Source organism: Cavia porcellus, unplaced genomic scaffold (genome assembly GCF_034190915.1).
Source record: "Cavia porcellus strain 051 isolate PalLab524CR breed Dunkin Hartley unplaced genomic scaffold, mCavPor4.1 scaffold_29, whole genome shotgun sequence".
Classification (NCBI taxonomy): Eukaryota; Metazoa; Chordata; class Mammalia; order Rodentia; family Caviidae; genus Cavia; species Cavia porcellus.
Window position 1 is genome coordinate 41,970,478 of NW_026947512.1, and position 27,532 is coordinate 41,998,009.

A 27,532-nucleotide genomic window follows, 5' to 3' on the forward strand; every position below is an offset into this window, starting at 1 on the left:
AATATTCTTATATAATCTTTACTATGTAGTGAGAGGTTTGGCTTTGTTTCCATTCACACATTTTTAGAATCTCATGCTAGCTTTTGCTTTGAATATATGTTTTCAACACTTTATTCACAGTCTTTGGCAAGGTAACAAAAATCCCAGAAGCAAGTAGTATATACTTGCCAACAAATGATTTCAAAAATATTTTTCTTACAAAACTTGTCTGTAATTCTGGGATTAAATCAATACCTCTTTCCCCCTGATTTACAAAGTGGATACTCAAGAATATAGAAAAATGTTGTAAATGAAAAACAGACAACATACAGATACAGAGAAAAAAATTCCTCACGTTTGTTAAATATTTTTAGTGAATTTAATTGAAACTTGAAGTTTTCTCTCAATATACATATGTTTAAAGAAAAACTTTCCAGAAATTAAAGTTCTTTGCAAATTTAAATTCATAGGCTAAGGTTGTAACTCAGTAGTAGAATATTTGTCTAGCATAGGTGAAGCCATGTTTCAATACCTAGGACCCAAAGGAACAAACACACAAAACAAACAAAATTCAATTTCAACATTTGAGCAAAGATGTAATCAACAATTTAGCAGCCCTCAGAACTACAAAAGTCTCAGAACCTACCTTTCATAAAGTGGGCAGGCAGCTTTTATGTCAGGGAATGGAAGTGAAAGACAGAATCAGCTCTACTGATTACAGCACATTTACCTCATTTAAATCAGGTGTGATCAGTTCCCAGGTTGAGATTGGCTGAAGCTCAGCTGATATCACTAGATGACATTCACTCATTGGTTACAACATAGGTGAAGATTTCACTTTCTTTCTGTGTTGTATTTTTTTTATACAGCTATTGAGACAATCTCTGGCAACTTCACTTTAACACATCTATTTTACAATTTCTACAATTAATTGTTACTATTTTTGTAATTTGAAAAAATAAACCTTTTCTTTTCATCTCCTATAAAGTGCATAAGATAATAATGAATAGCATTAGTATAATGCCTTGCTGTTTGCAGAGCATTTTCACATAATTTCATTCAACATACACAACAATACTATGAGACACAGTATTATTATCTTTATTTGGGAGTTTCCTTAAATTGACATAATAATTGTATAAATAATACACAAGATGAGACTTTGATATATGTATATATTGTAGAATGACTAGATCAAGCTAATGAACAACCCCATTGCCTCACAAGTTAGCTTTGCATTTCTTCTGTTCTGGTATTCTTACTTTAGCTGTCAGGCATAAATTTTTTCTCTGCATTCTGTTTTACAAACAAAAGAACAAAGGCTCAGAAGTACCACCCGGCAGGCCCCACCCTCTGACCATGCCAGCCTATAGAAACCCATGCAGATCTAACTCCAAAGCCTCTATCCTCACATTTCACTGCACAAACTCACTATCTGCTGCTTTTTCTTTCCATTTCTAGGACTCCCCTTGCATTTCCCTTCCAGGGCGGTTTGTCCAAACCAGTTCCTCTCAACATGTATTGTTGGAATGCTCCACTCTGGTAGCACTTCCTGGAAGGGCGCGCGCGTACTTGCCGTGATGAAGTCTAGTCTCAGAGTACACCACCGTGGCCCAATGCATGATGTAGTAGGCTCCCTCTGCTGCCTGTGAAGCTGCTCAAGCTTAAGGAACTGGAGTTACGCTACACTTTAGATGAGAATTATGGACACACTCTCATTATTTTGGTGAAATCTTTATAGCACTTTACCAGAAAACTCTAAATAATTGAGTAACCCCTTGTTAATTCTATATTAAAGGCACTATGAAGAGAAAGAACTTTAAGTATATATTATCAGATATTTTATTTAAGAGCAATAAGACATTTAAGTCAAGTAGGGAGAAATAGCTACTTCAAATTTATGCTGTTTTGAGTAAAGTTGCATCAATTTAACAAGAGTTCATTGTACAAAGAAAAGCCATTATTACATCGTTTCCTGCATTATAGGAAGGTATATAAAATTACAATGATATTGGGCAAATTTTCATCTTTGTGATACAAGGTTCTGTGACAGTTACTGCCATCGTCTAATAAACCCCCTCCTCCTATCAGGGCAGGGCTCTCCTGTTGGGAGCCGTGGCACTGTCAAGTCATCAGACGCGGTGATTGCGAGGCCTGTGGGAAAGTACAAAAGCCTGGGCTAGATTACCCCTCTCATCGAGCCCGCCTGTGTGGCACCTGTTTCTTATCACCCCACTAAGTTCCCGCCTCACAGGGTAGTCTGCCTAGCTATTAATCCTATATATAGCCAGTGCCTCCACCCCCGGGAGAGAGAGACTGAAGCACAAAAGGAGCCGCGGGGAGCGGACCGGTAGAGGCTTCGGGGGAGACTGAAGCACGGAAGGAGCCGCGGGGAGCGGACCGGTAGAGGCTTCGGGGCAGACTGAAGCACGGAAGGAGCCGCGGAGAGCGGACCGGTAGAGGCTTCGGGGCAGACTGTATAAGGAGAGAATAAAGAAAAGCCTGACCACCGCCAGACCTTGTCGTGTGTCTTTCCTGCCGGCCGGGAGCGGACATCGACACTCTCCTATTTCCATTTTCTCTACCAGCTGTTGGCCCAATGTTGGCCCAAACCTGTCCACATTATGTCTAGACTGAATAAAGTCCATAAACTCAAATTGCAAATATGTACAAAGACTCAAAGAAATTGTCTTGAAAGCATACTACAGTGCCTCTTTCCACTGATGTGGCACTCTAGAGCTCTAAAAACATTACTTTTGCATTTTCTGCCTTCAGCTTGACATTTTAAATCAGTCCAGTGCTTGGAGATTGAATTTCTCCTATGCTCTGGCTGGTGCATATACCATTCCCTTCACCTGCAGTCTTGGGCTGATGGACATTTCTCCTCCAGCTTCATGAAACCACTTTCCAAATCTGTCACATGGAATGAATATTGGTGCCTGGGCTACTATCTCAAAGCTATATGTGGGAAAAGGAAGGGAAAGACTGTAACCTTGAAAATCTAATCATGCTTCTCTTGTAGATAAGGTCTGCAGAGTCTTTACAATTTATGACACCTTTTACATCTACAGTATGAATAGCTCAGTGATGTGGGAAGTGTTAATAATCTGTTTTCCAGAAGGTTAGATGACTTACCTTAGGATCCACCAGTATTTAGAATACGGAATCAAAAATAACTGATCTTGAAGATTCTTTTCCAGTTTTCACTGTTCCAAGTTTTTACACTTGGAGTTTGGAACCAGGGTTTCAAGAATGAGAGAGCTCAGATGCCAGGATTCTTTCATCCAGGATTCCTGTGAAAACAGGGAAGGAGAAGCTTTCAGAACTGAGCCTATGAGTAAGATCACTGCAAGATGAAAATATCAGCTCAGAATGGAAGGTGGAAAGCTAAGAGTCTGTGCAGGTGACACAGAGAAAAGGCTGAAGAGATGGGAACACAGAAAGATGAGATCAAACTCTTACATTTTTATTGGATGCTGTGTTACTTCTTTTTTGTTGGGCTATATGATCATCTTAGGAAAACACTGTGTGTAGACATCTCCCTGTCCTCATGCTCTTCCTACATTTGAAGTTCCTCTGCTTCTTCACTGTCATTCATACTTACCACATCCTATGTTAGTTTCTTCTCTATTTACCATTGGCTAATTGCTGGAGAAAAATAATGCAAGATTTTTCAGACCTCGGTGGATGAGGCAATGACCTTTCAGAGACTAAAACATTGTTTCTGGGTCCTTTTCAAATTTTCCAGGTACTGACTCTCTGAGTGCCCCAGGACAAGCCTTGAGATGAGAACTTATTTGGCCAAAGATGCCCTGCAGAAATTCCACTCTTTCTCTCTCCCTTTGTCTCACCTGTATACTAACCGAAAGATCTCCCACCAACCATTGAGCACTTGTGCATTGTGTTTGAACCTCTTAACCTCTAAACATTTATCCCTACAACTCATAGCAGATAATTTCATGAAGTGCTCTAACTTTCCTCTGTGTATTTAAAGCTCTGTCATTGCTTTGATGCTACAAGCAGCAGAGTACCAAACACGAGTTGAGTGTCTAGAGAAAGTGTGGTAGACTTTCACAGTCCTGTGTGCGCCACGGCTTCTACATGACTGACTTTAGGTTTTTGCCACTGTTTTATAGGTACAGTGTGCCTTGATTCTGTGTGGACACAAGGGACTAGGCCAGCTAGTATAAATCCTACAGACTGGATCCGTGTGACGCTCCCTCTCACCCACCTTCTGAGGAAGACATGGACAGGCATATCACAGCTTGAAGGTGAGCTGTAAGAAGTAACCTAATGAGCAAAATCCCTGCAAATTTACAGCCAAATAAGCTTTCCCCAAATGTATATGAGCTGTCCAAACTCCTATAAAGCTCTAGATGCAGATTTCACAGCCCATGCCTCCACGTGCCTCAGAATTGGCACTGGTTTTCTTCCTTTCCTCCTTTTGATTCATTATGCTCTCTATGTTGGTTGGTTTGGATCCCAGTCATGCTTAGGTGGGTGCCAGGTGACTTTGCTGATGTATTCAAGACCCATAATATTTGTTTCATCTTTTCCCTTCTGCTAATATAATCTCTCAAATATACTGCAGGGATTTACTTTACTGTATCTCACTTTTTTGTTTCTTTACCTTTCTGCGCTATCTTGGCATGTTAGAATTGGCAGGTGCTTTGCCCATTCCCAAGAGACAATCCCACAAGCTAATGATGCCGGTAAGGGTTCCATTCCTTGTAGGAAAATGTCAAACAAGATACTTAGGAAGCAGAATTGGCTAGAGAATGTGGCTGTGTGTTGTTATTTAGAGAGGAGAGAGAAAATAGGTCTGCCTGTCCCATGCATTTAAACATCATTTTTGACTGTTTCATGGAGTTTTATGTCACACTGAGTATAACAGATTCAGCTAGTATGAGTTAATGCTATTTTGGCTGCTAACTACTTTCTGTTGTTGGTGGTCATTTTTCAGAGGCAGTGTGAAAATATGGACCACCTGATGGAAAAGCAAACTATTTTTTTGCTTTGCACTCAAATACAGTCAGACACACACACACACACATATACACAATGCAGTCTCTTGTGTCACTAACTGTGATTTATATGGAAATTAAATTGTGAGCACAGTACATTCTTGCATTTATGCCAAAGATATACATTCTTGCTCGCAATCATTTTAAGCAGAATGAGTTGTCTTCTCTTATTCTTCTTTGTTGCCTTCTTCTGAAAATCTCCATCAATGTTTGCCCCTTTTTCTTTACAGTGATGAGTATAGTTGGTGCCTGTTACAAATTGACTCTCATTCCTTCAAATTGTTACATACGCACATGATGCCCTAAGTCCCCATGTCAGTGTATTTCCTGGTAGGGACTAGAGGGAGGTAACTGAGGTCCAGTGAGACCATCTGGACAGGTCCACACTCATACAGTTCTCATGTTTGGAGAAGGGAAAGAAACAATGAACGGGGATCTATCGGGGAGGCACTCAGACCCCCACTCATTGGTAGAGGAAAGGCCACATGAGCACACAGCCAGAAAGTAGCCATTTGTAACCAGGAAGAAAGCTCTCACCAGAAACCACACTTCCTAATACCTAGATATTGAACTTCCAGTCTCTGGAATGGGGAGGAAATAAAACACTCTTGTTTAACTGACCCAGCCTGCAGCAGTTTCCTACTGCAGCATGAGCAGACTAATACGGTGTCAATAAATTGAGTATTAGAATTTGTCTTCTGTCTAATACACTACATATATGTGTGTGTGTATTGTATATACATATTGTATTATACTATGCTGTACTGTATTATACTATTTTAGATAATCTATAGACTTCATTCTACTGTCACCATATTGGAACTAATGTTTGTTTTATGGTTCTGGGCCAAATGCAAGATACCACTGTATATTTCGGTCTTAAGTCTCCATTCTCTCTAATTTGTATCAATTCTCATTCTTACTTATCTCTCATATACTTGATGTCTTTGAAAAATACTGGCCTTTATTTAGTTCAGTGTTTTAAATTCATGTTTTTGATATTTTCCCAGGATTAGATTGAGACTAAGCATTTCTAACAAGAATACCTCAAGAAATGATTCAATATTCTCAGTGCATTAAACAGGTAGCACATAGTATTTAAATGTTTTATCATTGGTAATGTTAATTGTGATTACATTGTGAAGATGGTACCTACAAGGTGTGTCTAGTTCTTAGCTACAATTTTCCCTTTATAATTAATCACTGTCATACAGAAAGATTTTTGTGATCATGCAAATATCCATTTATCATGATCTAAAAAAAAAAAACACCAAAATTTCACATGTACAGAGGCAGGACTGTGGAAGTATCATGGGGTGCCCTACTTGTGGGGAGATTAACCCATTGATGACTATGTAGCTTAATGTGTGATTCGGAGGCACAGCCTGGTCAGGACAGGAGGGTTACAGGATGTGTGACCCAGAGGATGTGTTCTTTTCCTGGCTCCTCCTCTCTCGCCTCTCTGCTTCCTGGTTGTCATGGGATGAGCAGTGGTCCTCTACTAAGCCCTTCCACCATTCTGTTTCTGATGTTTGCCTGAATCTAATGCAAACTATGAGCCAAATAAATCTCCCTTTCTAAAGTTGTGTGTATTAGAGAGCCCTGCAGTGGATTCCAGTCTCCTGCCAGGTGTTACGGCATGTGGGCAAGAAAAAGAAGACAGAGACAGAATGCGAAGTCGTGATGCAGCAGGGATCTGAGATCACCAGTTGTTTGCGGGGAACAAGAGGCCACAAGGCAGCCAGAACTTTGGTATTTGTTGATTAAATGCATGTCAAGGACAATGTGTGAAGGGCAGTGAGTGTTCCTCAACAGTGTTTCTGAGCCTGGTAGTGGAAACTATGCCAGGCTGGTAAGAAGAACAAAGCATTCTTGCAAGGGTGACACAGGGCATTAAGGAAACTGTTGTTTCCCCAAGTGCCTCACCATCCTCAGCAGTTCTCAGCTTCCCTGTGAGCACCACAGCCTCACTAGCCCTACGGCTTTCAGCGGTGACCAGAAAAAAGCAGGGATTTCTGTGTTCCAATGTGACTTAAAGGGTGGGACCAGGAAAGCCTTGGGCATCCTCTGACCTCAATTTATAATCTGTGGTCCCTGACAAATATTTGATATTTTTGTCCCATAGATAGGCAAGAACAATCCACTGTTCTTTCCATCAATTTTTGTCTACTAATTTGAACATCTACCAGTGAAACTTCCTTGTGTCTGCCTAGAGATAATTGTCCATTTACATCGTCCCTTCTGCATGGGAATTCCATGAGAAGGGACATTTCTTTACCCCAATTCTTATTTGTATAAATTATTTTAATAAATATGGTCTCACAATGATTTTTTTATTCTTTAAGTTATATCTACTTTATTTTTTGTTCAAATTTTCAAAGCTTTCACCATTAAGAGCTTCTTCAATTGCTTCCATTTGGGCAACAGAGCATGTCTTCATTACGTTTTAAATGTTTCAAACTATTCTAGGATCTGTTTGTATTTCTCTATGCAATCTGTTAATGAGTTCTCCTTCAAGGACCCCTACTTCTTTCTTATCACAGAATGGTATTTGCAGATCCAAATCTGGGTGCTACATATGTTTTTAAGTCTAGATCAGTGGTGGTGAACTGATGGCATGCATGTTACTGTGTTTTTCTTCTAAGACAAAGTAAGTCAGTGCGTAGTTTTTTTGTTTGTTTGTTTGTTTGTTTGTTTTTTAAACTAAGATCCCAGTATGCAGTGTTGGAACTTCATGATAAATAAATGAGTTTGTGGTTGCAGTTTGCAGCTCAATCTCTAAACATTTTGCTATCTCTGATCTACATGCTCTTTTTGACAGAGACAGGAAAATGTATGTACAGTTACATTAGATATAGCCTGCCCTGTGTTCCTTTTTAGCCTCTTTGTAACATTGTTAGAAAAACAGGATTTTGGTTCACTGCTACAAAGACTCCACCAACTATCTGGTTTATACTCACATAAGTCAGTTCCAGCTTTCTAGAAGCTGGACTTGCCAAGGGCAGTGCTCTGGCTGATTTGGCACCTGGTAAAGGCACATTTTCTGGTTAACCACAACAATTTCTCACTATATTCTCATACGATAGAAGAGGCCAAATGGTTCTCTTGGATCTCTTTTCCAAGGGCACTAATCCCATTATGGCTGTGCCCTTCTGGCTCAGTTGCCACAAATATCATAATATCATTCCTAGGGAGATGAGGATTTCAAAGTATGAATTGGGAAAAGCACAAGTATTTATCTAAGGGTCTGATCATCTACTATATATTTATGTATTTTTTAAGAGAATAAAACCAAATGAGAGAAAACAAAATGGAGTCAGTCAAAACAAAAGGATGGACACAGTACATGACTTAAAACCAAAATACAAGGTGATCAGCAAAGGTTACTATGATGTCTCTTGTTATCGTCAGTAGAATTAACCATATCATCAGATCTAATAAAATTGAACATAGCAGTACAGAAGCAAATCAATAAAAACAAAACAATGGAGACATTAAAAGACTTCAAAAGAAGATAATAGTCAAACCAGAATGGGTACCATATTGAATCTTACAGTCTTCAGAGTAGTTTCCTATACTCTCAGACTTGATACTATCAAAAATAACAGATTTTAATAAAATCAGTCAAGACAAGATAGCGATCAAACAAAACAGATTCAAATAAAATCAGTGAAAACAAGACAGTGAAAGCAATCCAGGGCTTCAAATTAACTTAATAGGAAATCAAAAATGGTTTCCATAGTATAACCTGCTATCTTTGGAATTACTGTCCATGCCATCAAATCTAGTACAAGTTTGTCTAAACTGGAATAGAAAATAACCAAACTAAACAGAACAGTGAAAACAATATAGGTTTCAAATCATGATACAAGATTATTGATGTTCTCTGCCTTTCCTTTTTAGACAATTCCTCCCTTTTTTTTGTCTTTTTCCTTTTTATCGATACCAGGGATCGAACCCACAACTGCCTGCTTGCAAGGCAGGCACTTATGCCGCTGAGCTAAATCCCCAGCCCCAATCCTCCCCTTTCACTTTCATAGGGTGTATTGTACATTTTGTATCCCACTAACTAAATTAGTTTTTAGATTAGGGAGGCAATCCACTATTTACCTAAATGGTTCTGAACGTTTTTACCCTTGAGCTTTGATCTCAAGTTGTATCCATTTACCTACAAGAGCCTCAGTTTTTCCTTTTTCATAGCTGAATAGTTCTCCATTGTATAAAAGTGTTATGTTTTTCCAACCAATCTGCAGCTGATGGGCAAGCTATCCCCACTTTTTTCTGGTTCCCTGTCACATAGTGCATTGTTTTCTCATCTTTGACTTTCAGTCCATAAACCCTCTTTCAGGTTAATTTTATGTCTTATATAGAACATCTTGATGGACCGTATCTCCTGATCCACTCTGCCTGTGTTTCTTTTTATTAGTGTATTGAGGCCATCCATGTTAGCAATTATGGCCCACCTTCTCTGTCTCATCTCTGCCATGCTATTTTTCTGCCATTGTTTGTCTATTTTTCCACTTCTTTCCAATGTCTTCCCCATTCAGACATTCTCTGCCACAGTTCCTGAAACCCTGGTATTTTTTCTCTCTAGAATGCCCTTTAGTACTTTTTATAGGGTTAGTTTGCTGGTCATGAACTTCCCCAGTTCCTCTTTGTCATGCAAGCATCTTGTTTTTCCATTAATTTTGAGAGATAATTTTGCAGGGTACATCAATCTGTGTTGGAAGTTACTTACTTTCAGGGCTTGGAATACTTCAGTCCAAGCTCTTCTTGATTTGATGGTTTGTGTCAAGAAGTCTGTCATGATTCTGATGGATTTTCCTTTATAGGTGAACTGTTTCTTTTCTTTGACAGCTTTTAATATTCTGTTTTTGTCTTGAATTTCTGGAATCTTGATTATTATATGTCTCGCTGTAGATCTATTTTGGTTATAGGTGGCTGGAGTTCTGTATGCCTCATGTATCTGAATATCATTTCCTTTTCCTATGCTTGGGAAGTTTTCTTTAATTATTTCTGTATTAGTCTTTGTACTTCATTTGTGCTTACCCCTGCTCCTACACTCACATTTTTTCTTCTTAAGTTGTACATCCTCTTGTCATCTTGTAGCCTTTATATTATTACTTCCTAGTCCCTTGTTATTTTTAAGAAACCTTTCATTCACAATCACAAGTTGCAAATGTCTTCAATGTTTAATAGTCTATCTTTAGTTTCTTTTAAGTAGTTTTGCCAGCTTTTAATGGAGTTTGTAACTTCTTGGTAATCTCTTTGAATCTGTTTCATGTATTCTAATTTTTTTATATTCTTCATCAAAGGTTTTCCTCTTTTTTCTATGCTCCTCTATTCTTCCTTCTGTGTCTTCTTGAGAGGTGCTTAGCATTTCTTTTATTATTTTTCCTATATTTTCCTTTACTTGTTTAATATTTCTGTTTTAAGTTCTTTTATAATTTCACAAAGATATTTCTTTATGTCCAATGCTGTCTTTTCAGAAACTGCAGGTGTGCAACTCTTGATCTCTTCTGTGTTTACGTCTCCTGGGATAGTATTATTTGGGTTGTAGGCTAGAGACTACCTTTTGTTTCTTCCTCTTGTCATGTTTCTGGTTTCTTCCAGACAAGTGGATAAGTTGTGCCCTGGCACTTCCTGCACTGGTTATAATGTACAGATTGCTGCCCTCCTCAATCTGCTGGTGACCATTGGAATACAATCAGGGGTGGGGCATGCTAGCCCCTCCCTTCTGAACTGGTCAACCACCAGGAGTCTTCACCACATTAGTGTGTGGCGCCCTGACAGGGCAGATTAGGGATAGCTTTAGGGAAACCTGGGCTTTGGTTATTGGCTAGCGCATAGGGGCAGGACTCAATCCAAGGAATTCTCACCAATCTGCTCTGTGCTAGGAGTGGCTAAATGAAGCTGACTAGAGTTCTGGCTCTAGGCTTTTCCTGCCCAACTCCAAAATGGCCCCTGGCCAGTTGCCCACTCCGGGAGGACTGAGTCCCCCACACTCACTGAGCAGTGGTGCAGTTCTCCTGTCAGCCTCACCTCTGCAAGCTATCCTCTCAGCAAGGCCTTCAGGTTTGCCAGTCCCCAAGTTCACTGTGACCTTGCACCTTCAGATTCCAATGGTGCTTTGCACACAGTGGGGCCAGCTCCGGTGGGAGCGCATCTGGCTACTGCCTTCTGTCTGAGTTTTTCTTCCTTTTTTTTAAATTTCACCTTAGCTTCTTCATGGGTTGAGAATATCCATCTCCTTCCATCTAGTCTTCTCCAGAATGCTATATTCCAGCATCTGGGCTGTTTCTCTAAGAAACTTTGCTGCTTATTGATCTGCCATCTTCCCAGCTTCCCTCTGTTTACTTATTTTCTTGATCCTCTGTTTCTGTCTGTCTGTCTCTCTCTCTCTCTCATATATATATACATATATATAATATATGTAAATATACAGTATATAGGTATACATTGTGTCCAGATTTTATTATAATATATATGTATATATAGTAGTTTTATAATTACTAGTCAAACTCTCGAGAAAATAAAACTTGCTAAGTGGGATGTCACAACAGTGTACAGCTCTTTTTATTATTATCCTTTTTTATGTAATCAAAGTTATGTTTTCTAGATCCATTTATGTCACTTGTTTCTTTCCTACCATCTCCAGTGTGACTATGTTGTTGAAGGTTTTGTTTTCTTAATTATAACACAGTCAAGGGCATTTGTTACAATTTGAATCCATTTAGGTTTCTCCCAAGATGCTACTTTATTTTAATGAATTATTCATTTATGAGCCATGTAAAATTTTACTCGAGCTAAACACAAAGGCATTTTTCATTATATTTTGGTTTTGCACTGTGGTAGATCAGACCCATGGCCTAGCATTTGACAGGTTTGCACTCTGTACTGCTGAGCTATCCTCTCAGCTACAAAGGAATATTTAAAGAAATGTTGCTCTCTCCTCATCCCATCTAGCATATTGCTGTTCCTCTATATTTTCTTACAATCCTATTAGGTAATCAATTCATTACACTCTGGTTTATTTCTTGCACAAATAAACAAATATCTATTTCTTGCACTAACTGTCTTATTTATACAAATACTACATATACTACATAATGCTTTATAATTAATTTGAAGATACATATTTTGGTAAGAGAATAGGATATTTTCCCAGCCATATAATAGATGATAACTTAGTAAACTAGATGACAATAACATGGACTTCAAAATCAGGGGAACATGAATTTGAATCTAGAAACTTGAACCTAGATTTCAAAAAGTTAACATTTCTAAATCTTACATTCTTTGCCTGCAAAATGTATATAATATGTGCTAAGTTTCCTTAAGCACTAAATGAAGATTATATGAAAAGCTCTTAGCAAATGTATGACATTTAGTAAATGCCCAAGAAACCTTGAAACAATTAGTGACATTAAGCATATCAGTTCAGTAACTATGATTCCATAATTAACGAGTTACTATAAGTAGTAATGCTTTTTATGCTATGATCATTTCTTATACTATCATGAAGACCATTGGCAGTCATTGTTCTAGCTCTAGGACTAAATACTGACATACACAATTTAAAGGAAGAAAGATTGCTTTTGGCTCATGGTTTAAGAGACTTCAGTCCATGGTCAATTGAATCCAAGGCAGAAGGGTGTAATGAAGGAAAGTTACTCAATATCATGCACCTAGGAAACAAAGAGTGAGAAATCTATCTTGCAAAGACACACTCCCTGTGACCTGTTAACCGATCTAAGGCTAACCTCCTGATAGGCCATTAAGGTAAGAACTCTTCTCTGGAAAAATACACTGATGTGGTTATCATCTTCACTATCCAACCACCCTTCCAAAAGTTTCACCTCTGAACACAGGAACCTTTCGGGAGACGTTTTAGCTCCAAACCCTAACAACCACTCAGTAGGTTTGTCAGTAAATTTGCACACACATAAACTGCCCTCAGAGTACTATATGAAAGACAAAGCAGTCCTTACAATTCATTTGGAAGGAAATCTTCAGGATTCCCACACCAAAATTGTAATAAATTGAACGTTAGTTACGAGTGGGAATATTCTGTTTACTGATCTTAGTCTCTCACACTGGAACAGTGATAAGCCCTCCTTCTGCAGCAATTCAAGGGAGTTGTAGCAACTGAATTTGTACAAGAAGAGATATTTGTAATTAATATATTTTATAACAAAAGCTAATCATTAAAAGTGTACTTTGTTCATCATTTGCAAAAATGCTATTAGAATAATTTTAGTAAGTTGTGATACTCAAATGTGAATTTAAGTGGTGGAAGCTTATTCAAGCTGATCTGAATTGTTTTGCCTGTACTGGGAAACATTTAACTCTTTCCCATCAGTTAAGTGTTTAACATGGATGAGAAATTTGTTAGGTGTCAGTGGTGAAAGAATTAAGAGGAAAAATCTCCTCACAGTCAAGTCCACTCCCAGGAGCTATTTGAGTTAGTAGAAAACTATGTGAAAACTGAATTTTGTAACTTGGGTATTTTTGGACACAGAGTCTGGCTGGGTCATTCAAAACTTATTTCAGGCAGAAGGGTTTTTTTCAGTTTTTGTTTGCATCTTTGTGTCACACAACTATTGCACTCCATTCCTCCCTTTGTTTCCCTTCCCTCTGTCTCTCTTGCCCATCTGAGATCTTTTTCTCTTTATTCTATTATCTATTTTTTATTCTACCTTATATTTATACTTTGGGTTTCTCATATAATAGAAACCCTGTGATATATTTAAACGTCTGTGTCTCATTTATTTTTCCTAACATTATGATCTTCAAGTACATCTATTTTCCTACAAATAGTTCAAGTTAACCTTTTTGTGACAGAGTAATAGTCAGTTGTGTATAACTACCACATTTCCTCATCCATTCATTGTTAATGGTCATCTATGCTGCTTCTAATATTTAACTGTCATGAATTCTGCTACTATAAATAGGTTGTGCATGGATCACTGTAATTGATGTGTTTAATGCTTTGAGAAAGTTACCTAGATGAGAATAGATGGGACAAATGGAATTTCTAGTGTTAGTTGTTTTGAGGTGTCTCCATACTGATTTCAATAGTATTTAAATTGCTTTATATTACTACTGAAATCTAGCTTTTCTTTTTCCCAAAGCCCCACCAATATTCAGTACTAGTTGCTTTCTTGACTACCACCACTCTTTCTGAAGTAAAATGGAATCTGAGTGCTGTTACGATTTTCATTTCTATAATGACCAAAGATATTGAACATTTTTCATATATTTATTGGTTATTTGTCTTTCCTCATCTGAGAAAGTCTATCCATTTCAGTTGCCCAATATTTATTAGGTCTTTTATTTGAGAGGATTTTTTTTTTTACTTTTTCATATATTTTAGATGAGTCCTCGGTCTGAGGAATAGGTGACATTATTTTTCTCTTCCTGCATGTTACCTCTTACTCTGCTGATTGTTCCCTTTCCTGTTCAGAAGTTGATTCCATTTGTTGGTTCTGGAATTTTTTTTTTTCTTCTACTGGAGTTCTCTTCAGAAAGCCTTTGTCTATGGCTATGTTTTCAAATGTTTTATACATTTATTTTTTGGCAGATTTAGTGTTTCTGTTTTAGCATTTCTATCTTTGATCCATTTTGCTTTTAGTTTAGCATATGGTAAGATACATGGCTGTAGATCCACTCCTTTGCCTATGGATAGCTAGTTTTCCAAGCATAATTTTTAAAGAAACTATCTTTCTTCCAGTGTATGTTTTTGGTCCTTTCATGAAATAGCAGAGTACTCAGAATGGATTTAACTTGTTTAAATCAATTAAACTGGTGCTGGAGATGTAGCTCAGTGGCATAAACTCCTGCCTGGCAAGCATGAGGTCAGGAGTTCGATCTTCAGTACAAAATAAATAAATAAATAAGACAAATTTTTCAGCCCTCCATCATTCCATAAATAGAAATTGAGTGGCTGCTAGATGGCAGGGAGTGTTATAGATGGCAGATACATTACAGTGAAAGCCCTCACACTAAGAAAGCTTACAATTAAAGTAACTGCACAATATGTCAATCAATACAAACCACTCAAGTGGTGACAAACATAATGGACAAAACTGATGAGGCATGTGGAGAAGGAGAAGCTTGATAATTTTTTGGGATCAGTTAAGAAATTTCTTTACAAAATCAGACCATCTGAACAATATTTTTTTAAATAGGTAAGGGAATGTCATATGTACCATAATATCTAAAATTTTAGAAGACCTCAGTGGGAAGTTTGTTTAATATATTGCCAAGTAAGCATGAAAGCCACCAGGGTTGGGAGAGAAGCAACCAGTGAAAGTATATAGATAAATAAGGTCCATTCAATCGTGAAGGTCAAGTTCCCACCAGTGAAGCTACTGGACAGTTTTGAGATGCCTGGTGAGCCTGATTCATTACTTAGCAGAGTCCCTTTGGCCATCATAGCCATGAGTTAAATCCGTTCTGAGCATTATTATCTGTTATTTGATGTTTTATTAAGGGAACAAAAATATTCACTGGATGAAAGATAGCTTCTATAAAAATTGTGCTGGGAAAATTGGCATTCCACATGTAAGAGATTGAATCTAGACCCACATATCACACCACCACGTCCTAAACTAAATCCAAACTGGATCAAAGATAGAATAGGTTATGCAGGCATGTGGGCAAAAGCAAGAAAATCTGTCAAGAAACTCATAAAATAGGTAATTGATGTTTGGATAAGGGTAGATACAGTACTGTGTTGTCCGTGCTGGTGATTTTCTTAAAGTACTTTGTATGTAGAACCTAGAGAACACAGTGTTAAGTGTGGACTAAAGACATGGGGTAAGAATAAGTTCTACGTTTGGCCTTAAGTTTTTAAAACTGTACATTTCAGATGATCAACTATTAAGGGTTCCAATATAGAAATCATGTTTTCATTCATTACAAGAAACTTTAATTGATTTCCTGAGAGAAATAAAAGAAATTATTTGAAATTAATACACAGAGAGATGTGTGATGTTTTGCATGGTCACAGGGAAACTGTGGTCTTACTTTCTTGTATGTAGTTAAGGCATTGGAGCTGCAGGCAGATCTGATAACCCTCAAGGTTGGGGGCAAAGTGCAGGCTGGTCCAGAGCTCCGGAGTCCAATCCATGCCCGAGCCAGAGTGGCTCACACTGTCTTTTGTCTGCTGATCCTGTGATTTCATGTTCCCCACAAGGACAGGGAGACACTTTATTATCTACCATTTTAAGAATTTTATTCTATTGCGCTATGTATTTGAAGCTTAGAGAGCATCATACTTGAAATTACTGGTCCTTTGCCCAATACTGAGCTTGAGTTTTTGCTGTCCTCACCATTTGATACTTGTCTTTAATTATAGATTAGGACAGGAGATTTTGCTGTCTAGATGATTATCTTGAAGTTTAGAAAAATCAGATGTTCTTTTACCAGAGATGAAGGAATACTGAAAATGTGATATTCCATTTTATTTCTAGAGGTGAAATTTTCCCTTATGGTTTCAATTTTTAAAGGCAATGGCAGATTTATTTGTTGTTTAGATTTGTCCTTTTTTCTTTTTTGAAACACTTATGTTTTTCTTTTTGCTCCATGGCATGTCAGGCTGCCTACATCTATCTAGTTTCTTAGAAAAATGGTAAGGCTGAATTGAAATGAATTTATGTTGTCTCAGCCCCTACCATGCTGCCATATGCATTTTAAACGACCCAGAGGAATTAGCTGTATTAATAAAAATGAATTATTAATTGGGCCTTATAATTTTATCGTTGAGGGCTGGTTTGTTAAGTTTATTTTTAGACAGAGGTCTCATTTAGATATATAATGAGCACATTTAGATACACTAATCTCTTTCAAAGCTCAGTCTTGGAAGAAGCCATTATAGTTGCAAATCTTACTGCAGGAGTCAGGGGGAAGCAATAGATTCAAATGTAAAGGGTCCATGCATCTAATAAGGCAGTGGGCTGTGTTGCCAGAAACAGATTGCAAACCCTGGAGCTCCTGCAGCACACACTGTTGCCACTCTGGGACAGTTGTATATGTCTTATCTTTGTTTACCTAAGGCCTTGTGTTTGTTCAACTGCAGATAAGCAGGGTTTCCATGAGGACTTGGGGGGCACTTACTGAATTCCATGTCTATTCCTCAGGCTTCCCAAGTATGATTCAGGTCATTTGATATAATTGAATCCAGCAATGTTTTGGGAAAATGAAATAGAAGACCATTGTGCTACAGCGAGGAAACCTGAGTAAGGGGATATTAGGAGTTACAGGATACAACTTTCTCAGCCTTGGTGCCCCTACCTGAAAAAAAATAAGGTTGGAGTAAGTTAGTTGTAAAGCATCTTGTAAATTGGATTTTTTGCAAAAATTGTTGTCCTACAGACATCCATGAACATATCAAGTGAGCTTTTTTACGGTGAAAAAGTAGTTATTTATGGGCCAAGGATAACACACACATTTGTGACCACAACTTTTGATGTCAAGTAAGAAAGGTATTGTAAAGTGTTCAGGACAAATATCAAACTTCCAACCACAGCTGTGCTGGAGTATGGTTGAATGCTTCCAGGGATTCAGTTCACCTCCCCTTCAACCAGGCAGATGTAGTACCAGGATCCAATTTATGTTGGACTCAGAAGCAAATACCTTTAAACTTTAGGCCCTAATAATTTAAAAGGAGCTTGGCATCTGAAAGTCTTTGAGATAACACGAAAGTGAATAGTGAGATGATTTCTGTGAATCTCCTTCTGAGAAGAAAAAGAATAATGAAAACACACTTCTTTCTGATCACACCGTTTAGAAACACAAATCCCAAACACAGGAAATGTTATGTAGTTAGCTGTTAAATAGTATTGTTCAAGAAATAATGACAAACAAAAAATCCACATTAATTACAGGTGTAATTTATTTTGGAACATTTTTGAACTGAGGTTGACTGAATACATAGGTGCTGAGTCCACTGCCATAGGGAAAGGATTACAATTTATCTATAAAAATCGTTTCAATGCTTACTACAACCCTGTAAAAGACACAAAATTATCACCATTTGTAGATAACAAAAGTGACACACAAAATAACTTCTCCAAGGTTCCATACTACTTAGTGCTTATCCTGTGTTTTAAAACCATCAGCCTGGTATTACAATCTTTGCCCTTAACAATTCAAAGACACCATATTCCAGATTCCTTAAACCTTGCAGAATCTAATGTAGTAGAAATTATAATTCTGCTTGTATCTATTTATTCATTTGAAAATGGTTTCTATATTTTTAATTAATGGGGCGTTGCTATTTGCAAAGATTTACATCAAAATCCTGAGCTTAAGAGTCTGTCCTGCCTTAGTTTCCCAAGTAACTGGAACTGCGGAAATGTATTATTGTATCTAGATATGTCAACTTTTAATCTGAATCACAAACAGAAGGATTCATTAGCATAAACAAATCTACATTAATAGCCAGTGGTTCATCCAGGTCTACAAAATGATAATTTTTACTACTATATCAAAGAAGTGCAATTGCATTCAGTTTTTGTTTTTTGGTCTGTTTTGATCCCTAAAACTCAGTGGCTACAATTTGAGGGCAAATGTTTCTAAACAAAATTTCAAAGAAGATAGTAATAGGAAAGTGAGAAAATGCTGAGCCTCAGAGACTTGGCCCAAACAGGAAAGGTCTCAAGGTCACCAAAGCCTTTCAAATAAGAAACAGTCCAGGATCAAATGTCACACAGCTCTGGGTTTGAATTCAGTCCATAGCTTTTGAGCATTGAGTTCTCATGGCATTATCTCCACTACTGAAATGCTAAAGGTAAATGATTATGGGGTAGGTTAACAATTCTGCACCTAAGAAAATGAGGTCTAGCTGCAGGAGTTGAAGTGTGTGATGACAATCTTATCATGAAATAATAGGAGAAAACTTGGCACTTAAGCATAAGTAAGATGGGAAGAGAATATTTGAACTCTGGATGTCTTGATACCTATCTGGTCTCCTTAGCTTTTCAATAGACCTCTCTGAAGTTATACCTGGCTTTGAATATCACCTGAATCTAGAACTGAAAATCGATGATACCTGTTATACATATTTATAATGTTAATTTTTAGATGAAGGAGAGAAAAAAATCTAGTTTTCAAGTGTTGCAGTAGCAAAGGAGAAAATGGTAAGGTTGGCTTTCAGTCACATTTAATAACATTTATTTTTAAGGCTTGCTTCTCAGTTTGCTAACACTTTACCTCCATAGGTAGGAAACTAGAAGCAATTAAGAACCACCTACTTTTATCCCCAAAGAGTGACTGGAGTGATTGGCATTTTTCTCATAAATTCTTTCTCATAGCTTCATTGCACTGAGAACTATCAAACATTGTCCCTGCAATGAATGAATTTTCATTTGCCTCTAACCAGATCAGTACAGGACTAGACAGATCAAGTAAAGGATATTGCACTAATTAGAAACCCTGCTCAGAGTAGTACTAGGAAGATCTATCATATTTTAGTTCAACTGAGATCTTCAGCTTGCTGAGAATTCTGTTTGAACACGGGCTAGAATCAGGCCATGAGCTCCAGAGGGAAGAAGTCTGTCACTGGAGGTGTGACCTGAAAGAGTATATCTCCCAGGTTTACAAAAATAACTAAATTCTCTCATTATTATGAAATTTGGAAATATATCCCAATGACCAGCAAAAGTAATAATGGCAGCTTAATAAATAAATTTGCACTCAAACAAAGCAGAGATTGTGAAAGGAAAACATAACCTCAGAGAATGGATTTTTGAGAAATTCAAGACTGCTAACTGGTTTGCCAACCTCAAGGAAGAAACTGATTAGTTTTCTCCTTTTCTAACTTGGCCTGATTATCAAATATGATATTTTCATGATATGCCCACAGCGAGAAAATAAAAATTTCATGCCTCTATTTCTACTCTTCTCTGCAGTTTTGTGTTACCCGTTGTAAGCATTAGCAGGAAATAGAAGTGACTCATTCATCACCTGGTGACATCAAGACACGGGATCATGAGGGAAAGTCTCTGGATTTACACAAAATGAAAATAAAAATGCTCGGAGAATCAGGCTGCTCTATCGTGTTTACCGAAACAAAGATCAACTCAATGTGAGAGCAACCTGGGGTTATATAATAAGAGTTATGGAGTAATTAAAAAAAGTCACAGAGTAATTAAATGCTTCCACATCACATGTAAGTATGTGTTAATAAAAAAGTAATCACACCTCCATTGTTTCTGCAGGTTCAGCTTAATTACATGGCAGTTAAAACTCTCTCTCTCTCTCTTCTTATTCATACTCAGCAAGAACTCCCTTTACCATCAGCTGATATTTAATTAATGTACATTAAACACCCTGCTCTATTATTAAATGTAGTTTAACAACTTCCTCCGTACTCTAAATTCGGAGCAACATGAATGGGAGATGTAATGAAGGAAAGCCGAGTCTACTCCCGTCATTAAAATATTATACACATATTTATCCACACATTACTCCATCTAATCCAATTTTAGAAAGATATTTTTCACCTCTTAAGTAAGGAATGACTCTGAGAATCATTGAGAGTTCAGAGTTTCCCAAGAGCTAAGGAAGAAAAAGATTTCTCTTGGCTAGCAGAATTAACTCATTTGGAAATAGCTCCCTGTTGACCTTTTTGTCAAAGTGGGTGGGTGATTGGAAAGAAATCATTGTAGGTTTCTTCTGAACTATAGTTTTCAGCAGATATTTAACACAAAGATGTTATGATATAGATCTGAGAGGTGAAAGGGGATGATGACAAGGTTTATAGATCATAGCTGTCCTTGTCCCAGATACTCAGATGATGGATGATGGCAAGGCTTCTCCTGGTATGCACATCTGTCTTTACAAATGAGTAAGTATTAAACTTGCAAATTTCTAAACTTGCACGACAGGAAACAGACTCAAATAAGGTTTGGTATGTCCATAATTAGGGTTATAAAACCCCAACCAATAACCACAAAGGGCAAAACAATAAAACTGATTCTCTCTTCCAAGCTAGGTCCAAGCAATAAAAAAAAAAAAAAAAAAGTTTGTTGTCTAAAAAGAGATTGAAAAAAATTACAAAACCAGTTCTAAGTCAGTCTTATTTCACCAATACTTCTCTCCAAGGGGTGGACTGTTCCTCCCACATGTGCCCCCTTCCAACTGAGAGGGTACCAGTGACACTTCTCCACTCAACAATCCCATCACATTTTATAATGTCATGTACCTAAACTCAACTTTTTCTCATATATGTAGACTAGAAATATTTCAAATAGCATATCCTGATAGAGTTATTATCTATGTTTGGTATATCTAAGCTAACACAAATAATGTATGCTATACATTACGAGGTTCTTCTATGAAAAATCCTGACACAATGCAGTTCTCTGAAAAAATACAGTTCTCAAAGAAGCTCCATCTCTACTGTTTTATTAAAGGCTAAGAAGAAGGAATTTCACATCTCCCTTCCAAAACTGAAAACCTTTATGTCAGAGTAGCAACAGAAAAACTCTTTATTGAGCTAATAAGCACCAGGTTGTGAGTTCTGGGCACTGCTCCATGATCTCAGCCCAGGCTGTGTAAGCACAACTGAATCTGTAGTTCTAAGAATAGAGTAGTAAGAGAATCTACAGAACTATTATTTGTCTTCCAAATTCTCCTACATGAATCAGGCTTCTCCTGTTATGTCACAGATCAAAGTTTTCTCAGAAAAGGATATTGCAAAATATCACAAAGATGGTCAAAGAATAAGTTTACGAATGAAATTATAAAGTGGCACCGCTCAATAAAACTAAAGATGCGTCAGCTTCACTGCAATAAAATGAGGAAATGAAGACCTGTAGGTCCCCAATCCCTTTTTTCATTTGTATTTTCTTCCCTACACTTTTTTCCTCTAAGGTACACATGGCAAAGGAGGTGTGACATCAAGAAAAATAATGTGTACACAGAATCATTCCAAGGGTTTTTAAAAATTCTATCTTCAAATTTAGCTTAGTTTTTTTCAGACAAGCAGTTGGCAAGCTGTAGCTATACAATGTGCTTCAGGTGTTACAACCCCAGAGTTATCTCCACAACATGCTAGAATGCCCATTCTCTGGTGAAGTATTTGCCCTTCTCTCCCTTCTGTCAAAAACACTGTAATCACTTATTCCCTCTCTCTTGCTAAAACTGCTTCAAGGATAGATAGATAGATAGATAGATAGATAGATAGATAGATGATACATAGATAATCCTTTTTCCAAAATGATGCTCAGAGTAGTATGTGGTTTGGATTTTTGCTTTCAAAGATTTTTAGAATATTTTCATGATCAAGTATCTTGGGGACAAAAGTCTTAAACAAAAATCCATTCAATTTACTTATGGTTACTATGTACTGTGAACACATAACTTGAAGATAATTTTACACAACAGTTTAAAATACATTTGTGGATGAAACACATTTCTTGGGGTGGAATTTTCTACCTTTTGGATAATATCAGCTCTAGACTTTTGAATTTTACAGCATTTCAGAGTTCAGGGGTAGAAATTTTGGTTTAGTTGTTTTAATTATCTTCCTCATCCCTGAGACACAACATGACACCTGCAATTTAAAGGAAGAAAGGTCTATTTTGGCTCATGTTTTCAGAAGCTTAGGTGCTTACATAGCAAGTGCATGGCATAAGGTTCTAGAAGAGGAAAGCCATTCACTCGATGGTAGCCAAGAAGCCAGAGTGAAAGAAGGACCCTGTGAGAGACATGCACACTTTCAGGTCAACCCCCAGTGACACCCTTCTCACCAGACACCACCCCCTAAGGGAAGTTCAGCTGCATCATCCTCACTCACAATTGCATCACCTCCCAGAGTCCTTCTTCCCCCTCAGAAGTCCCTGAGAACATGAGGTTCCTGGAAACATCTAGATGCAGACCATAACAGGGATGCTGAGCCTGCATGTGTTTGTGTTTGTGTTTGTGTTTGTGTGTCTGTGTGTGTGACTGTGTGTGGTATACACACACTTAAAATGTGTCAGACACTTTGATAATGTAGGAGGATGCAATGTTGGCTATGATTTGCAACGCATCTGAGAAAAAGATAGAAAACTAGAAATAACAACTGAATAACTGAATACAGTGAGTTTTGCAATGACGTTATGATGTGAAAGTGCCCTAAAAACACATAGTACATAGTATTTAATTAGCTCTCAGGTCAAAGCATGTTCTCTATTCAAAAGGAAATATGAGACCTAACGATCAGTAGAATTAATCAAGGCAAGACTTCAGAAGAAAATTGTGTGAAAACACTGGAGCCAAATTATGAGGTCTGTTCCAAGACTTAAAAAGAAAAACAAGAAAATTGGAGGCTGTGGAATCTACAAGGGAAATGAAAATATGGCCTTGGTGGGTTTGGTAGCTGAGGGAAAAGAAAGGGTCCTTCTGCAGAAGCACCAGTGAAATGTAGACTTAGTGAGCAAGCAGGAGCACAGTAAGAAGGGGTCAGGCATCATCTGTGGATTGTACAGGCTTTTACAGTCTAGTTGTTTAGGACATTTACAGCGTAGCCTACTGTACCGCAGGTTAACGTTCATAGCTTTTATATGGAGCTTGTCATAGGCCTGGTATTCTCCACCCCTCCACGTGAATAATTGTAACTTAATTTTATGTTGTTAAAATTATTTTATCGAAATTCTCATTCTACTAGGCACTATAAGAAGAAAATTTATAGGGATTAAATTATTTGAATAAGGTCACATGGCAAAAGAGTAATACCTATCACTATCACATCTGAGATTCTAAGGTTCAAATAGTCAATAAAGGGTTCATAGTTCACCTTCCTTCTTTTAAAAACTAACTTTCCAGAAGATCTTCCCATGCCCAGCAAAAGCAGTATTCCCTTAGGATAAGTAATTTAAAAGATACGAGTGCCTAAATATCTTCGTTTCCGTTGGAGAAACATTGTCATCATTGTGGCAGAAGCTGTCAATTCCTACTGACAAAAAGATGTCACAAACACCATCCCTGGGACCAGTTCTGTCCTTCTGCTTTAGCTGACTGCTCCATAAGAAACATTCAGGGAACTTTGGAGCCAGATCTCTCCCAGAAATCATATAAATACATCTGTCAGTGTCATCATAACCATTTCAGAGTTAGTTATTATTGTTTTTTAATTTTATTTCTTAGGAAGAAAAAGGAGTGTAGAAATTATTAAAAAAGACAAAACCACAGGGGAAACATTAAGCACAAATTTCTTACATGAATAGCATCTTTGGCCTTATGACTCTTCTGGATGATTTTTGTAAATGTGAAATCAGATACATCCATTCTCCCATCCTCATAGTCCCAAGAGCACTTTTGTCCTGCTGTGCTATGCGATTAGAGGAGAGTGCTGTGTGATCAGTGCTACGTGATCATAGGGGAGAGGAGGAGCACAGGTGTGGTCCAACCCTACAGTGCCTCCCCTATGATGAGCCCATGCTGTTTTGCTAGGCTGAACATAACTTTTCCTGCCATTTGGATTTCTACTGCCCAAGTTTGATATCCAAAGGGTTTACCCTCCTATGTCACAACATTGTCTTGTTTCAGTGTTATTTCACATTTTCTTAAAACAATTTTTAAACATAACTCTTAGCAAGAAAAACATCTTCCATTGTAGCCCTATAAGTATGCAATATATTGTTGTACATGTATGTATAAATGTACGAAATGTTTCATAAAATATAATTAATGGAATTGTGGAATACTACCTGTTTTTGTTTGTTTTCTTATTTTGTTTGTTTTCTTTATTCATTTACTTTAAATAAAAGCATTGCCTGAGTAATTAAATGGTGATATTCATCACTTATAGAAAAAGTGGTTTAACCTCTGGTAACAAATTTTATGCCTAGACATAAAATTCCATTTCACAACTTATCATGTTTTCAATTTTTTAAAAATTGATGTAGGAATCATTTTGAACTGTTTACTGGTGATTCACATTAAATATACTTCTGTGATACAAAATCCCATACACATTATAGACCTGCCAAAATATAAGACAGAGAACAGGAAAAGATGTTTGTTTACACAAAGTGCTGATTAGGACATACTTGGCCAAGTGTACTTAATTCTGGTTTGACTCTTTCAACCAAAGGGTGCTGAAACTGGAAAGATTCTGGGGAAGAGGAAGCCTGAGTTGAAGTCAGCTTTGAAGAGGAGAAAGAGCTTAAGGATAGCATCTTCCCAGAGAGGAGCACAGGTACCAGGGCATCTGCTCCTGACGTCATCATACTTTGTCTTGTATCTAACAGTGATTCTGAAGTTCCTTCATTTGGATTTTTAAAATTTGATATCAAAGATTTGGCTTGAAAATCAGTGAGTTTTTCTTTATTTTATTAAAATTAAACAGCACAAGTGTACCTATGACTTCAGCTATAAATTCACTCCTTTCAGGAGCAGGATACATCTTCTCAGTATTTCATGTGGGATGTGCTATCCCTGGCTGTGATACTGTTATGAGTGAAAATCCCTCACAAAGAGATGTGTTTCCTACTTTATTCCATTAAACACCATTAGATTCCTCTGGACAAAGGCAAAGGCAAATGCTTAGATATACAGTTTCCAAGCCACTGGCAACTGTGAAAATCTCAAATCCTTCCTCACTCTAAATCTCTCATGCTTTATGACTTGATTAAGTATGCAGATCAGCAGCAGTAGGTCAACAGCAATAATTTCACTCAGTCTTCCTGGTAAGCCAGCTTCTTCTTGTTTATTCTTTTTAATTTCTTTCTAATCCATTGTATCTGATACCTCAAATGTGAGCAGAAAGGTACTTAAGGGAACACGGAGGAGCAAATCACTTCGGTCTTCATAGATTGTTTTTACTTTTAAATCTCTATCTAATTTCTAAAAGCAGTCTCCATAAAGAAACTGAGGCAAATGAAACAGCCTGAGTGTGAACAAACCACCCAATAACTGCTAGCTATGGAGCAAATTCCAGAAAAGGTTATAGTGAGATATCTTTGTTATCTTCCATCAGCTGAATACTGAGCGTGGGCAAGTATTTGTGTGGAAGTAACTGCCTGGGAAATTCTTTAAGTGCACGGGTAAATGGGTAATTGTCAGGTCACACACACGTTTTATGCTCACCCCCCAACGGTCTGAATAATATACCAACACATTTTTCATGTAATACACTAATACATTAGCTTTTATCATGCATTTCACTAGGAATTTGTTCAGCAAGACTTCACCGATCTGAGCAGTTGTTTATGTTGAAAAATTGCAATGCTTTTCCCAACAACCTTGATACCTTATCTGTGGGTGAGGGTGACAGAAACATATCTTTTTGTGCAGACAGTGCTGGGATTAGCTAAGCTATATAAAGGTGTTGCTTTATAGCTAGGGTTGGGAGTAAAGAAAAGTCCTCATTATTTCATAGACTTCACCTCACTGTCCAAAAAAGGCTGATGTGTGTCTATGCCTCTGTCACACCAGGAAGGTCTGTGCCAAGGACACCAATAAACTTGTGCAGGAAAAGAAAAAAATTCTTCACATTCACATACACAGACTATTTTGTTTAGCAGTAAGAAAGAATAACAGAATCTACTGAATACTTAAATAGGCAATGTGTTAATGACTTATTGGATCAACTGAATATTTTTATAAGGAAGTCTCCAAAGGATTTTATTAATAAATCTGTTTTGTGCTGGTCAAAGATAAACATCAGAATAACAAAAGGATTTACTCAGAGGAGCTACACCTGCTCAAGCAAACAGAAAATTCACATTGAATTCTTAACAGGAATAAATAAAACACTGTAGGTCAAAACAAATTTTACAGGTGAATATTTGTTCCAAACATAAGATAATTCTGTAAGTTTAAGGAAGTACTTGGGCTTGCCAAAACATCTTAGATGGTTTCTTACTCCCCTTTTCAATTTTATTTTGACATTAAATTTAGAGATGACAAAGAATCAAGTCAGGGAATAAAGGGAAGATAACAGCCTCTCTCTCTCTCTCTCTGTGTGTGTGTGTGTGTGTGTGTGTGTGTGTGTGTGTGTGTAAGCACACATGTGCACATGGGGACAATGAAGACACAAATTGCATGCAATGGTTTGGTGAGACCAAAAAGATAAAAATGATCAATTACTCAGCCACAGACTGTCCAGAGCTGGATGACTAAGGTGACTCAGACATTCACAGCTGGTCCACGAGAGAACATTCACTGACCGATACATCAGGAACACGCCACTGTCAGTTAAATCACAGTGCAAACGCCTGATCTATAGGCGAGCTAGTAGAAGAAAATTGCTAAAGTTAAAAAAAGAACCAGGAAAATACTGCATGGTGCATTTTAGAACCTTACACTTTCCTTCAGCTTTATAAAATAATAAATAAATAAAAGTTAAAAATTCTTCCTATCTCCAGCCAAGGAATATGTAGTGTCTAGCACAAATGCTATGCACAGAGCATGGGATGGTACTTTGACACTCTGTCTCTGTCTCTGTCTCTATCTCTGTTTATGTCCATGTCTATGTCTATGCCTATATCTATATCAATATCTTTATTTGTATCCATATCTATATGAAGAGATAT